This window comes from Arachis ipaensis, chromosome B02 (assembly GCF_000816755.2).
Source record: "Arachis ipaensis cultivar K30076 chromosome B02, Araip1.1, whole genome shotgun sequence".
NCBI lineage: Eukaryota > Viridiplantae > Streptophyta > Magnoliopsida > Fabales > Fabaceae > Arachis > Arachis ipaensis.
Window position 1 is genome coordinate 96,338,838 of NC_029786.2, and position 15,477 is coordinate 96,354,314.

General features: G+C 34.4%; 1 long non-coding RNA gene across 1 annotated transcript; it reads right to left on the reverse strand.

The window, feature by feature from the left end:
• Positions 6,386-7,830, reverse strand: LOC110269014. The gene is made up of 2 exons (XR_002357881.1): positions 7,800-7,830; positions 6,386-6,575 (listed from the first exon to the last, which is right to left on the reverse strand). It is a non-coding gene; the product is annotated as an uncharacterized LOC110269014 (long non-coding RNA).

The following is a 15,477-nucleotide window of genomic DNA, read 5'->3' on the forward strand; positions in this document are numbered from 1 at the left end:
CGACAGTGACAACTAATGGTGACGCGACGAGGCATGAACGAGGACCCCAAGGCTGGCGATGGTGGCAGCAGCACGGCTCATCCCTTCCCCTGATTGGAGCTCCATTCTATCTCCCTCAGATCTCCCTTCTCCTCTGTTAGCAACGGCGGCGACGGTGGCAGTGACACCCACCGTGCCGCCTTTCCTCCTCCTCCCTCACTCTGCTTCCGTGGAACCCTTCCCCTGCTTCCTCCTTCTTTCTTTCCTTCGTTCAGTTTACAGCTGCTACTGCTGTAGGGTTAGGTGCACTAGTGTTGTACTAGGTCAGGGGAACTGGGTAATCGGGTAGGGTTTTTAGGGGTTAGAGTTGTGTGTGTTGAGTTTTAGGATTAGGGTAAAATTAGGTACAAGGGTAATTTTGTAATTTCAAATAAAATAGGGATAATATGGTAATTGAAAATAAATTCTAATCCAACAATAATAATATATATAAAATACTATTTGATCATCCATTTTGCAAATTATTTTTAATAAAATATTCAAATCCAAAAATTAGAAATAATATATTAAATTTCTTTATTTTTCAAAATAGTAGTATCAATATTTTAAAATATTAATTATTTAGTCCAAATCATATAAAAATCCTTATTATTTCACAACTACCAACTTTACAATTTAAATATATAAAATAACTCAATAATTGTAAAATTAGATAAAATCTTAATTTAAATAGCCCAAACTCATTATTTTTAGATTTCTAGAACTTTAAGTTGTAAATAGAGAAATACTCCATAAGCATAGAGTTTGGATAAAAATCTTAATTTATTTCAAATCCAATTAATCAAAACTACCTTTAATTACCTTCAATAAGATAATTTATGAAATTAAAAATATAAATAAATATATGATTTGAGATTAGTTCAAAATAGGACTTCTCAAAAGTCTTGGGTCTTACACAGACCACTCAATCAACTAAGGGAACAATATGCAGATAACTACATGTATAAGATTGAGTACTTGTCAAGGGTAAGTCCTTTAATTTCTAGTAAATAAAATATGATTTATTTAATCCAAAATGTATGTTTATCTTAATAGCATAGACTCACAATTCTCATTATTTTGTAAATAAGTAGATTTTTGTCCCCATCAAAAACCTCAATGAGCATTGGTTCCTGATGATCGTAGACATGAAAAAAAAATAAGATCTTTGTGCTTGATTCTAAAATACCAGACAAAAAATATGGCATGCTATTATCAGTTGAAACCATGGTAAGTGGTCTAGTTTGATTTCTTTAAAAGTAAAATTAGTTTTTCAACTTTTATTCTCTACTAATTTTGAATGTTTTGTGTATAACAAAAAAAAACACCACATTGTTTGAAATTACGATTTGAATTTGTATTTTAAGATCATTGCTGTATTCGGTTTGTAAGTGATTTAGTAGTTTGTTTAATTTGAAATTAAGGTTCATTTGTTAACACTAATATCGAATTAATAATTTTTAAATTTTTTATAATCTAACCATTTTAGACAGGTAATAAAAATTAACCCGTTACATTGCTCGCACTACACAATATCCAACCACATTTTATGTCACACAGGTAGGGCTGGCAATTCATACCCTACCCGCGGGTACCCAACCCGGTCCAACCCGCTCGGGTAGGGTAGGCTATCCGATCCGCTGCGGGTAGGGTAGGGTACGGTCCGGGTATGCCTGCGAGTAGGGTAGGGTACGGGTTTAGGGTGTACCCTACCCTACCCTACCCGCACCTCATATATAACACATATTTTATTAAAAAATAGGTATATAGTGAAGGAAGTGAGAGTTGAACCCACAACCTCCCTTATGTAATGACTTACAATAAGTGATCAACTACTAAATTAGTTAGTTAATTTAGTAATTACTTTGAAAAAATTTGATATTTCTGCGGGTAGGGTAGGGTAGGGTTTAGAACTTTAGGGTGCGGGTAGGGTTAGGGTTGAGAGATTCTCAACCCACGGATAGGGTAGGGTAGAGTTTTAATAAAATTTTCAACCCGCGGGTAGGGTTAGGGTAGAGTCCAAACCCTACCCTACCCTACCCATTGCCAGCCCTACACACAGGCTATATTCATTGAACGAATGTTAGAACTACAATTCTAGTGAAATCACTGTACCTCAGATTTCTAAGTTTCGTATCGTGGAACCGTCTGACCTGCCACAACAGAGGAAAGGCTCGTAAGTAATATTATTTTTAAAAAAAAAATTTTACTGTCATGTCTATTCATTTTGTTATGTACGAATCATGTGTTCGGTTAAACTAATAAAGTAGTATAATCACACATTTAACTAAACAGTAACGACTGCGGTATCTGGGTTGCTCAATGGATGAAAGAGTGCGGGTGGACTGATAATTTTGGCATCACGGTAACAAACCTTATTCATTTTATAAATTTTTTATTATTATTAGGAAAAAATGTAATATGTATATATATATATAATTCTAATTGCTTCGTACTTTTTAAAATTATTAGGTCAATGACAATGATAGGATGAAGCTAGCAATCGACTTGGTTAGCAAGGAATTCAATATGAAGAAGTCAGAAGTTATGGATAAGGCACATGCATATATGAAAGATATACTACAAAAACAGTCACGACTGCAAAAGGATATATAGTTTTTTTTTATTATTTTCATCGCATTTTATGTTACCTGAGTATTTCAATACCCGTTTCAACAATTTTTAATAAGAATCTAAAGTAAAGGAAGTTGGATAAATTGAGAAAACTTGTACACACTGTAAGAGATTTTAGGTTTGGTCACTATTAGATATTGTAAGCTGCCAATTACATATCTAAATAGTTTTGGATCACCAAAGCTTGAACTTCCAAAAGCCATGTTAACATTAGACCTCCATCAACATTAGTGTAAATCTCCCATATTCTTCATAGCAAACTTAGCATTCAGTTTCTCTCTGGCATCTCTGTTCGTTCTATCTTCATCCGTTAGCTGAAACCTTCCCTCACCGCTAACATCTCTGTTCATTCTGTTCGTGCTTCAGGTAGGTCTTCTCCTTTTCTCCATTTTGTAGTATTTATTTATTTGTGTATTCTAGCCTGAGTTTTGTGTTGTTCATTCTTGTGATTACTAATTCTAAAATTTCTAAGTTCATGATTTTTAGTTCTGAATATCTTATCTTTTGTGACTGGGAAATAGGAATAATTTATTTTGGTTAATTACTTAATTTTGTTCATGATTTTTGTTAGCTGGAATTTGAATTTTGTTTGTTGTAACTTGGAATCATTTTGTAGTATTTATTTGTGTATTCTAGCATGAGTTTTGTGCTGTTCATTGTTTGCTTGATGTCCCTTAATTTTGTTCTGAACTGAGTTAATTGGAATTGAAGTAGGTAATTGGAATAAGAGTAGATTTAATTTTGATAAGAAACACCTTGGATGTTGTTGTGTTATTTTTCCGAACCTTTCATCTTGTTATAGTTGCTGATGTTGTGTTGTTGGTGTTTTGTTTTGTTTTTTTTTTAATTTATCTTCTTTCAATTAATTAGTGATTGAAAGAGTAAGCGTGGTGTACTAAATATTTAAAGATGATTATATAGGATTATGGAGAGCATTTGTCAGGGAGTGGCTGAATAGAAAAAGGAAAAATAGGTAAGCAACAGTTGCTTTGTTGAATTGGGACCCTGCCCAAGTAGATAGAATTTGACTTCGAAACAGTGAAATTAATATAATCCACTTATAGTAATTATATCCCAAGGACTTGGGATGATCTCCTCTGTTTGCTTGTGTTCTTCTGTTACTTGAGGATATAGCCATTTTTTGCATTTGTTTTTGGTTAATTAATTCAAAATAGCCAACATACCCCTTCAGAGAAATTGTCATTGGAGTTAATGTTGGATTCAGTCCTGCTGCATTTTGGCCTTCTTGAAAGAGATAACCTCTATGTTTAATTTCCTGAACAATTATAGGCTTCTGTCTTTCCCTCATTTTTTATTCACTATATGTTTGATTGTAGCCTCTGCTTCTCAAATATCAATTCCTATTGTTTATTTATTATTCTTTTTTTATTTATATTGTCAAAATCTTGGGTTCTGCTGATTCTATTTTGAACTAAGATGCATAGGCATTAGTATATTGAATCCGATTTTATTGCCTAATACTGGAAGTTAGGAAAAAAATATGTTTTTAAATGTTAAGTTTATTATAAAACCTCCCTTTTTCATTAGTCACAAAAAAAACCCTCCTTTTTCATTCCTGAAACTTTTAATTGCTTTGATCTTTTCTTGTTGTTATAGTTATCTTTTTTTGGGTGACTTTACTGACTTGATTTTATAATTTTGCTCTTTCCGTTTACCCTGGAGGTTTCAACATCATTCTTAGAGAAAATACTAACACATACTCCTAAATACACAGTTATATACCCTTTTTTTTCTTTTATGTAGTATGGCACAAAAACGAGGACAATTTATTGCATTACTTCACAACCTATGTAATGTAAATTAACCTTTTAATAGGATCAATTTTAGAAAGAACATGCCAACTATTTTATAGCTTTTTTAGAGTTATATCTTCTATTAGTTAGGCCCTCATGCTTTTTTGTATAGCTGGAGAAGGAATGGAATTATAGGCACTTGTTCTATGTCAAGATCAATAAGCTAATTAGTCAAAGTCTTATCATATATTACCTTTTATTATGTTTATAGTTATATCATTCTTTGATGTGCATTTAGTTTATTAGCATGCACCAAGTGCAATTGTGCATTCTCCAAGTTATTACTATATTTGGTTTGAAAATTTTGAAATAATATACACCATGAGTAAGTTCTTTTAACATATGCGTGCATAACCTGAAGTTAATTCTTTTTTATTCTGGTACTGGTTATTGATGGCTCTTTTACAACTAAGATTCTTAGAACTAAATTGACTACTTTATTGTTCATGTCTATGTATTTGCATAATCTACTTTAACAAACTTGATGGATACTACTTAGCAATTGGAGAAAAACAATAATATGAAAATATGTTGCAAGTAGAAGCATGTTCCAAGTAAGAATAAGAATGTCTGTTTAGGTCTTTAAGATACAAAGAAGCTAGTCAACCAAATGGAAAGTATAAAAGTAAATACAATTCAATGGATTGTATTAAAATCTTTTAGTTCTTTAATAATAAACTTAGTTTTGCCTTCAATATATTTGGCATGCTTTGGTCCTTTTGGGGTTAAATTCCTGCCTACACTGTCTGTATTTTGTTTCCTAATTTTAGATTTTTGTGAATAAAACAATGAACACCAGATTTTTTTAATCATTAAATCTTAAAAAAAAGAAAGAGAAGAAAAAAAAACAACCAAAACATAAATTAAAAATATAAAAATTTCAAAACAAAATAGGACTTTATTTATCTTACAAATTAGATACTTATTTTGTGTCTTCATTTCCTCTTATACAAGTATAGACACCTTTAAAACATGATGTAAATTGATGGATTAATTTATCTACACTTATGGGAATTATTATATATTTTTATTAGTATTTTAAATTTAAAGGAAATGATATAATCATGTAGATAAGTGAAGGTGTGACTTGTTTACTCAAATTATTACTCTAATCTGATGCAGAGATGGGTAAGATTGAAAAAAAAACTTGCATGGATGTGGATTATGCAGTTTATTTGCATATGGATATGTATACTAAAAGTATAAATATGTAATGATTTTGTTTAATAAAACTCCATTATGTATATATGTATAAATGATTTGGATCTGGATATGGACGAGCCTAATTGGAAATATGAGATTATAAAAATGTGTTATGTATGTTATTTAGAGGCATAGAGAGTCAACCCCAAAGGTGACCCTTTTTCTTTTTGAATGAAAATTTAAATTTTCATTTAGAAAAAAATAGTGAGACTTTTTCACAAAATAGGTAATATTCAATATGGTATTTCTTTATTTGTCATGCTAGATCAGTTTATGTTTAATTTGTTTATAACTGTTAGTAGTTTTTGGTTCCCTGTCTCTGTTTATTTAGTTTTTGATCATTGATCACTTGAGTAGTCAAAGTAGATTTGCTTTTCTCTTTTTACCAGATTGTTAGTAGTTTTTGGTTCCCTGTCTCTGTTCATTTAGTTTTTGATCATTGATCACTTGAGTAGTCAAAGTAGATTTGCTTTTCTCTTTATATCAGATTTACAATTTATTTTTTTCTTGTTTTTAATGGTTTCTATTGTGTTAATTGTAACACCCTCACTATTAGTAGTCACGCTTCCGGCTGCGCCACTCTGATAGCAAGAAGTATTACGACTACTTTACATACTAAATAGTAAAATAGGAGCCTGTGACTCGACACTGTATTGCTGATTTCTTTTAAAAAAAGAAATAAATATTTTATCTTAAGAAAAATACAAGCAGGCACAAATTCATATACAAGACTCCTTACATAATAACTCAATATATTACATATTTAAAACATACAATTCCTATCCCTCTTACAAACTTGTAATAACAAAAACGAGGGGAGAAAATAATCTAATGAATACAACAACACATAAGCCAAACGCAGTGTAACTCTTCATAACGCTTCTTCCGGTTCCTGAAAAGGTAAAGCTGTAGGGGGTGAGAACCTAACCACACGGTCTCACCACGGAGTTTCAAAGTTGTCATAAGAAGATATTGAATAGGAAATCTGTTTTCAAGCTCAGTGACTATCATTGCCTTATGAATCTTTTAAAAAAACAATAGGTAATCGTTCAAAACCTTTTCAAAGAAACAATGTTTAATCTTTTAGAAATCTGAAACATTTCCTTTCTTATAAGAAAATCTCAATCAGAAACCAATCACGCAATCAAACAACACAATCATTAATTCAGCACCAAAGTTCAATCTCAAATGTAGCACGCCAGGACAAACAATCAATATTACTCAATGGGGGTAACATTCCCGGGAATTTATATAGTGCCCGGTCACACACTTACGTCGTAGGGTCAACAGAGTATCGAGTTTTCAACCTGGTACACGTGGTGGCAAGCCACGGCACTTAATCCAGGGAACCTCGTATCTCAGATATTTCAAATTCATAAGCCATGTGAATAATTCAAAGTTCACATCTCAACATTCTCAACATCATAATCATTCATCAATCCAAATCTCATTTCCAAGTTCATTTCAAAGCCATATTTCAAATAAAATCCTCATCATCCTCTTTTTCATTCTGTTCGTTAACAATCTCAAATCCAAAACAAAATTCTTTCTTTGATAGACAAATCAATCTTAAAACATTTAATACTTAAAAAACAAATCTTTTTAATTAATTACTTTAAATAAAACTATCAATTTCATAAAATTTCGGCAGCATCTCCTCTAAAACTCGGACACTGCCACCCTTTTCGGGTCCCATCCAAACATTTATCAAACCTTTCCAAAACCTCAATCATTTTCCAAGATTCGGTTAGTTCCAATATCGAATAATTTTCAAAGCGAATCAATGTCCATAATAAATCTCTTTTTTAAAATCAAACCAACTCAAATACTAAATCATTTATAAAGTCACTAACTCAAAATTAAACCATTTCCAAAGCCAATTCCTTTATATCATCAAAAATAGCTTCAAAACCAAGAAAAGCCATTTTTCATAATAATCAACTAAATAACCTTTCAAACTAATTTCTTTTCAGCAATCACAAACTACTCAAGCAGTCAAGCAATCAGTCATTCAGTCCAGCAAACAACCACATTTAGAAGACAATTATAATCACAGGCATATATTCTCTCACATTAATATCTATTTATCACAACTCTGTAATATAAATTAGATTTTAAGAAAAACCCTACCTCATTCGCGATTCAACTACGCGACAAACTGTAACCACCATACCCCACGAGGCCTGAGATTTCTCATTCCTCATGACGTTAGCCGACACGCATATGTTTAAATATATATGCGGCATAGGTAGTAAGTTAAAATTATAATCGGTGGCGCTAAAACTTTTTTGTTTTTCCAAACGATAAGTTTTGGGTAATTAATTAATTACCGCTACAATCAAATTTTCTTTATTTTATTAGTTTATTAAGTTCACTGAATAATAAATTAGCAGAGAAACAACCGTAGATACATCGTTAGTCAATTAATACATGATCACAATTTTTATTATCAAACCAAAATCTCCTTGCTATATGTTAAGCCAAATTAAGACTTTAACTATCCTTGTATAAAACCTTTAATTAACCCTAAATTAAACAATTAGTTCACTCTAACCCATCAATGTTAACCATGGCTAACAATGAAAAGAAAAGAAACCTCTACCCTCTTCTTCCTTTAATCCCCACGGACATCACCCTCAAACCATAGTTACACCACTTAGTTAATTAGTTAGTGTATGCTTAGTCATTAGTGCTGGGTACAGGTGTTACTTTATCCTCCTACAAGAGCTACAAAACATATATATCTGGTTACACCTATCCCACCCTTTCCTTATTCAATTACTCAAAAGACAATAACCTGATTCAAAGAAGGGAGAAGGAGAGAAGACCGAAGGCAACCCCAACAGAGAGCTCGGTTTGCATGCAACCTTCTCCAACCCTTTCAACTTCCATAGGAGCTTGAAACAAGGTAGCTCTCACCTTTCTCTATCAATCCTTGCTGTTTTGAAACTCTTCACTAGGTAAGCTAGCTTCGGTTCCTTCCCCTCTATTCAATTCGGTTTTCACCATTACCCAACAGCCCAACCTTGTCTTTCCTTTCAATTTGTGTAGCTCAATAGCATTTTCTTAACCTCTCTGAACCACCGAACTGCCTAGTTTAAGGAGGTGTTGTAGCTGAGAAGGTGAGCTTAGGAGCAAGACATATCAATTTTCGACATCACCAAGTAAGGGTTAGGACAATTAGATTACTATTCTTGTGGCTGTACCTGTGATGAGAGTAGATAAACTATTATATTCTTGATTGATGATAAATGATGCTCTAGTATGTGTTTGAATGATGGTTATGTTATATGAATTGTTATGTTTGATAAAAATGCAGAAAAGTAAATTTGAGTTATGAATGTGTGTTTGTAAAAAAGGGTAAATTAATGAGTATAACCTCTTAGAGCTATGCTGACCATGCTAGAAACTTTAGTTAGTCAAAAGAAAGGTAAAACTATGGTTTTAGATGAATTTTAGGCTTGAACATAAGATTTGGCATGTGAAGTTGTTGGAAGTGCATTATGCAGAATTTCTGCAATTTCTGCATAATTGGCAGCAGAATGAATGAATTTCTGGGAGCATTCCAGATCATAATTTTTGATGAAATTATTTTTCTATGAAACTTTAATGTGTTTTTAATATCTCGTAAAAATTTCAGAATTAATTGATAAGTGGATTGGGAGAAATGAATTTTTGAAGATTGATGGTTTCAGCAGAAAATTCTGTTTCTTTACTGCAGAAGCACCAACTTCCAATTTACTTAATTTATAATTCTGATGAGTATTTGGGCTGAAACCAACGGCAGTCTCAAGATTTATGTGTCTAAAATATTCAGTTTAAATTTCGTGTCAAAACTCTTTTTAACCAATTAGATATGTTGCAAAAAGTGTGAGTTGCTTGCTGAATTTTGAAAACAGATTTGTATAAGGCAGGGCTGTGTTCCTAACCTCATAACTTTTACATGTGACATGGTAATAGTCTAAAATTTAGTTTTCTAGAAAGCTGGAAGAGTCTTATTTAAGTACATGAATTTTGAAAGGCAATGGTTGAGAATTGGATTTTTAGTGAATTTAACAAATTTACTACTCGCTGCTGTTTTTTCTGCAATGATAGTAGAATTTTTGAAAGATTTGTACAAATTTCAATTATGGTAGGAATGCCCCAGAACCAAGTTTTATTTTCTAAACCCGTGTTTTTACAATAACTAAAGGGATTAAAGAGAGTATAATGACCAATTAAGAATGTTTACCTGGTAAATAGTTAAGGAAAGTTTGAACGTTGTTAAAGCTGAGGGAACCCGTAAGGGTGGTTTTAGTGCTATTTTAGAGGAGATTATGTCCGAATTTCTATAAAAGTTCAAGGACTTAGTTTAATGAAAATGTGTAAGTTACCCCTAAGAAAGGTTAAAGTTAAAGACAATGATATTGAGAGATAAAGTGAAGAAAGAAAAATGAGGAACAAGGAATGAAATAAAAGTTGAGAATTATATTGAATGGGCCTTGTGCCGTACTGCTAATGCGAAAGTGCCCGCCTAATGGATAGCCTGAGATTGCTAATGCGGGAATGTTCGCCTAATTGATAGAACTGTTCTTTACTGTGACACACATTGAAATGTTATTATAATGAGACCTAATTGACACGGGTAACCGTGATGCCAAGGTGTCTAATTGACACAGTAAAGGGACCATACTCGGGGTTCACTCTGAGTAACGTCGGGTTGCGGGTAGACAACCGACGCATGAGCTCATGGCCTGCGCTAGGAACAGGCATGCATCATCTTGTTTGCGCATATGAACTTCTTGTGAATTATTTACTGCCATTTCTTTCTTGTTCATGCTACTTGTTATAAATATGTTTGTGCCTTGAGTCTCTGTGTTTGTTCTTTTTCTGTTTCGCGACAACTTAGAGATAAAAACCCTAGGTTCCCCTTTTTCCTTACTGAGAACTCTAGGTTCTCACCCTTCTTTTCTTTCTTTTCCCCCCTCCCCAGACAGGTCCGGCAGAGGAGTCCTGTGAGTTTCGTGCTAACCGCTGAGCTGTGAGGATCTGGCGCGCGGCGGAGTCTTCATATGGAGCATGTTTTGGACCTCTTTTTTTGCACAATGTTCGGAGATCACTCCAGAGTTAGTCGCAGTGGATCTTTCGCTCCTGTTTGATGATCTTAGTATCACTTTCCCCTCACTTTGTAGTACTTTTAGAGGGGTAGGACGTCTTAGTAGTTCGGTTCCAGCTTAGGAAACCCGTGTGAGGGTTGGGACTAATTTCTTCTTTTGTATCTGTACATATAACTTGGTGTAATACTCGGCTTTGATGGATGACACGTATCCTTGAACTTAACTCATGTGTATCATATATATATGTTTATATATGTTATTTTGGGGTGTTACACAAACTGCATTTCTATTCTTATCCCACAGCAACAACATTAATACTGACCGTCCCCGCAGCAGCCACAGCCTCTAAACACAGCCTTAGCCCAATCCTAAAATATTAATGTCGCGTAAAACTCAATAATCTATAACATAACAGCAACTAAAAGAGTTTGGAACAAGGAACGACTTACTGTGCTTACAAATAATAAAGAAAATGGAGCAACAACAGCTCCGGTGACGATGCAGCACCTTGATGCTGTACGCAGCAGCCATAGAACTCAGCAATCAAGACCCGTAACTTGATCCTATGACACCAAAACCTCAGATCCTCAAACAACTTAAAACAGAAATACCAATTTAAAGGTTTTGGAACGCATGGCTTACCCAAACAAGAATGAACGGCTGAACTGAAATAACGGTAACTCCGATGGTGGTTCCGGTGATCACCCACGCCACACCCGGTGACCAGAACGGCGACAACGACGGTGCAGCAGTTCAGAACAACAAGCAGCGGGGGCGGGTGACTGAAATAAGCATGCAGTAACGATAAAGGTTCCCGGAATCCAAAAGAATAGAAACCAAACTTTAAAACCCTTACCGACAGTGCGTTCTCCGGCGGCGGCAGCAGGATTTCGAGTGGCAGAAGCGGCGGTGGCTGGCGCGGGTCTCTATTTTCTCTCCTCTGCTCCCGAGCTCGCTCTCTCTCGCTCTCTCTAGCTCCTCCATAAGTGGCGGCAACCGACTCCAAGACGAGGACGACGACGACGCGGGTACAGTAGCGGCGGTGACGGCTTCACGGTGTGGGCAACGCTGGCGACGCGAAAAGGGTTCTAACACGGTGGTTGGACCTCAGCTCGGCTTGAGATTCCGCTCTCTCTCCCTCGCGCGTCTCTCCTCCCTGCGTGGTCTCCTCGACGCTGGCGCCAACGGCGACGCGACGCGACGCGACGGCGGTCCTGAGCTGCGCGGCGGCTTCCTCGCGGTACTCTCCTTCTCTCTCAGATCTCCTCTCTCTTCTGTCAGCAGCGGCGGCGACGGTGGCAGTGACACCCACCGCGCCGCCTCACTCTTCTTCCCCCTCTCCTTCCTTCCTCGGTCCCCTTCCTTCTTCCCCTTTCTTTCTCTTTTTTTTTTCCTGATGGGTTTTGGTTAGACAAAAGGGGGGTTTCAGCTGCTGTTGGTGAAAACTAATGGCGGCTAGGGTTTCATTAGGAGTAAGGGAAAAATTATAATTTAATTAGGATTAGGGTATGTATAAAATTAAGATTTTGAATTTAATTATAGTAAAGTAATTTTAATAAAATTGAGGCATGGAGTATAAATTTTGAAATCTAATTAAATCTCTAAAATTATTTTAAAATATTATTTGTGGTATTAAAATACTAATTGATTTTCTTTGGGCATGAAAACGGCGGCGAGGATCCTCCAGCAGAAGCAGCAGCAACGTGGGGCTTCGACGGTGAGGCGTGGCGGCGACGGCTCCTCCCTCTAGCTTGACGACGGCGTAACGGCAGCCCACACCCTACCGGCGACGCATCTCCCCTCTCAGATCTCTCCTCCATGTTTTGTTTCGTGTGTAAATGGTTGGAAGGCAGAAAGAGTGAGGAGAGGAGGGTTGGGGGCTGCGCAGGTGAAGAGGAAAGAGAGGCGGTAAGGATAGAATTAGGGTTAGAGGCAGTTTGGTCATTTTACTAAAATTAGGGGTAGTAGAGTAATTGAAAAACCAATTTTAATTCAACAAAATCATCTCTAAAAAAAATATTATTTAATCATAAATTTACAAATTAATTTCGATGAAATATTCTAATTAAAGGATTCATGGTAATATGATTAATTTTCTTTATCTTTAACTTAAAGTATTAAATAATATAAATTAAATTATCTAAAATCTAATCATATAAAATTCTTATTATTTCATAACTACTAATTTTATATCAATAATTATAAAATTAGACAAAATTCTAATTTAAATTGCCAAAACCCCATTATTTTCAAATTTCTAGAACTTTAAATCATAAAAAGGAAAATAATACTTAGGAATATAGTTTAGATAAAAACCTTAATTTATTTCAAATCCAATTAATTGCCTTTAATTATTTTTTTAATAAAAATAATTTCTGAAATTAAAACTATAAATAAATATATATAATTTGAGATTAGTTCAAAATAGGACTTTTCAAAAGTCTTGGGTCTTACATTAATAAGCTACTAGACCAACTTGATTAAATTTGGTTACTAAAAATAACGAGTATTTTTTGCCACAAGGATTTTTCTCTATTTTGTCAATTCATATATTATTTATATCAAATGATATTATGTCTTTTGTATGGGAAAATATATAGCTTGTCCTTCAAAATTGATACCTCTGGAAAACTTTTCTTTATAAGACTAATGACTAGGCTCATTAGTTATGGAAATTTGCTTATCTATTTAGAGCGAGGATCTCAACAAATACAGGACTTGAATTGGTAGTTTCAATGTTTCGCCTTGAAGAAAGCTATTGGAATTTTTCACTTTAGAATGGATTTGAATCTTAACAAAGTGGAGGGTGCATTCGGTTATCAATTGAGGGTATATGATTGTGTAGGTAGAATGGTGGATTGTCTAATGTCATTCTAAATCCAATTTTAATGTGGAATAGTAGAGAATTGGGGTGGATGTCTAGATCCTTTCCTCCATTCAAAAGTTTCATCAAATTTGGGTCTTGCCATCTTTATACACCCAAACAGAACTTTTGAAAAACGAATGTAATGGTAGCATTTTGTCCTTATTGAATATAAGTTAGTTTGGTAAACGAGAAAGTGATTTCTACCAGATTGAAGAAATCATACTGCCTATTTATTTTTATTTTATCCTCATTGGTTATTTAATTTTGATCAGAAACACCTTGGATGTTGTCATATTTTTTTGAACCTTTCATCTTGTTATAGTTGCTGATGTTGTATTGTTGTTGGTGTTGTGTTTTGTTTTTTTAATTTATCTTCTTGTAATGTCCTTGTTTGCTGGTATTCTTCTGTTACACACAATGCCCCTTTCTCTTTCACTTTCATATGGAAGAGGATGCTTTCTGCTTTAGATTTGGTGTATAATCTCCTAAAAGTATTTACTTAATCTGAATTATTTCTATTTTATTTAATTGTGCTGCTTACTTTCTAAACTAATTTTCACTTTGCTCGTTTCCTTCGAAAGAAGTGAAATAGAAGTCATTAAGTAGAGAAGGCCTTAACAAATTATATGATATTAATTATGTATATCTATTGAATGATTATGAAGCAAATAAAAATGGGTAGTAGCCAGCCAGAAATAAAAAGAAGATGAATGCTTTTTCTTGTGCATTCCCTCATGATTCCTAAACATTAGATTAAAATGCATCCAACTCAGTGTTGTCTTCTTTTATACGCCTTATTTGAATTAATTTCTAATATTTATTATCTATATTGTTTCTATAAACATACGTGCCTGACATAGTTCTGGTCAGGTGCAAGTATTACTACCACATGTTTTCGTTTTATCTTTGGTGAGAATGTCATTTCTACTTTGTACAGACCATGACAAATGAAATTCTAAAGTGATGAAATCACTGATGCTCATTTTAAAAAAAATTAATCTAAATATATGTTGTTCTGCTTAGGTCTTTAAGATACAAAGAAGCTAGTCAACCAAATGGGGGACATAAAAGTAAATACAATTGGATGGATTGTATTAAAATCTTTTAGTTCTTTAAAGGTGTTGCTGTATTTTATGTAAATTAGTGGTAATTTTTCTAGTCTACATATATGTGAAATGTTAATTGTGTGGTGATGTGTTTGTTTTTTTATAAATTGTAGGTGTATGTTGATTTTTGGGAGAAGGAGCCATCGGATAGCAATTTTTTTGGAACAGACTCCGATGAGGAGTTCCAAGAGGAGACGATCTAGATTTTTTAGACGATGATTCAGAGATTGATGAAGATAGACCTCAAGATAAGAGAATAGCAGAGCTGTCACGAGAAGATATCATGCAACTTCAGTTTATAGATGAGGAAGTTGTTTATCGATTCCACAAGACTTATGCAATGATGCACGGTTTCGCTGTGAGGTTGGATGAAGTCAGACGCGATAGCGATGGTTGCGTAATTATGCGCCAAATTGTTTGCAATCGGGCGCTCTCAAGAAAGGAAGAGGTTGAAAAGGACGAAAGAATCAGGGACCACCGACCCCTAACTCGAAGTTATTGCCGGGCGAGAATTCGTGCAAGACTAGATAGAAAAATTCATAAATGGAAGGTTGTTTCATTCTACGAAGAGCACTCTCATGGATTAGTTGATCCACTCGACGTTAGCATGATGCCTGAGTATCGCACATTCAGTGTCTCGGATAAAGCTCAGGCGAAGAATTTGCACGACATAGGCATCAAGACCTGTCACATCTTGGGATACTTGGCTGCTCAAAAAGGTGGATATGCAAACTTGTCAT